The sequence below is a fragment of the Balaenoptera acutorostrata genome, chromosome 8 (genome assembly GCF_949987535.1).
Source record: "Balaenoptera acutorostrata chromosome 8, mBalAcu1.1, whole genome shotgun sequence".
In the NCBI taxonomy this organism is placed as follows: Eukaryota; Metazoa; Chordata; class Mammalia; order Artiodactyla; family Balaenopteridae; genus Balaenoptera; species Balaenoptera acutorostrata.
Window position 1 is genome coordinate 22,771,086 of NC_080071.1, and position 1,606 is coordinate 22,772,691.

Here is a 1,606-nt window from a genome sequence, read left to right on the forward strand (position 1 = left end):
GAGTTTTATAGTGTCTGGCCTTACATTGAGGTCTTTAATCCATTTTGAGTTTATTTTTATGTATGGTGTTAGAGAGTGTTCTAATTTCATTCTTTTACATGTAGCTGTCCAGTTTTCCCAGCACCACTTATTGAAGAGACTGTCTTTTCTCCATTGTATATTCTTGTGTCCTTTATCAAAGATAAGGTGCCCATATGTGTGTGGGTTTATCTCTGGACTTTCTATCCTGTTCCATTGATCTATATTTCTGTTTTTGTGCCAGTACCATACTGTCTTGATTACTGTAGCTTTGTAGTATAGTCTGAAGTCAGGGAGCCTGATTCCTCCAGCTCTGTTTTTCTTTCTCAAGATTGCTTTGGCTATTCAGGGTCTTCTGTGTTTCCATGAAAATTGTGAAATTTTTTGTTCTACTTCTGTGAAAAATGCCAGTGGTAGTTTGATAGGTATTGCATTGAATCTGTAGATTGCTTGGGTATTATAGTCATTTTCACAATGTTGATTATTCTAATCTAAGAACATGGTATATCTTTCCATCTGTTTGTATCATCTTTAATTTCTTTCATCAGTGTCATAGTTTTCTGCATATAAGTCTTTTGTCTCTTCAGGTAGGTTTATTCCTAGGTATTTTATTCTTTTTGTTGCAATGGTAAATGGCAGTGTTTCCTTAATGTCCCTTTCAGATTTTTCATTATTAGTGTATAGGAATGCAAGCGATTTCTGTGCATTAATTTTATATACTGCTACTTTACCAAATTCATTGATTAGCTCTAGTGGTTTTCTGGTAGCATCTTTAGGATTCTCTATGTATAGTATCATGTCATCTGCAAAGATTGACAGTTTTACTTCTTCTTTTCCAATTTGGATTCCTTTTATTTCTTTTTTTTCTCTGATTGCTGTCGTTAAAACTTCCAAAACTATGTTGAATAATAGTGGTGAGAGTGGGCAACATTGTCTTGTTCCTGATCTTAGTGGAAATTGTTTCAGTTTTTCACCATTGAGAACGATGTTGCCTGTGGGTTTGTCATATATGGCCTCTATGATGTTGCGGTAAGTTCCCTATATGCCTACTTTCTGGAGAGTTTTTATCATGAATGGGTGTTGAATTTTGTCAAAAGCTTTTTCTGCATCTATTGAGATGATCATATGGTTTTTCTCCTTCAATTTGTTAATATGGTGTATCACATTGATTGATTTTCATATATTGAAGAATCCTTGCATTCCTGGGATAAACCCCACTTGATCATGGTGTATGATCCTTTTATTATGCTGTTGGAGTCTGTTTGCTAGTATTTGGTTGAGGATTTTTGCATCTATGTTCATCTGTGATACTGGCCTGTAGTTTTCTTCCTTTGTGACATCTTTGTCTGGTTTTGGTATCAGGGTGATGGTGGCCTCATAAAATGCGTTTGGGAATGTTCCTCCCTCTGCTTATTTTGGAAGAGTTTGAGAAGGATAGGTGTTAGCTCTTCTCTAAATGTTTGATAGAATTCGCCTGTGAATCCATCTGGTCCTGGGCTTTTGTTTGTTGGAAGATTTTTAATCACAGTTCCAATTTCAGTGCTTGTGATTGGTCTGTTTATATTTTCTGTTTCTTCCTGGTTCAGTC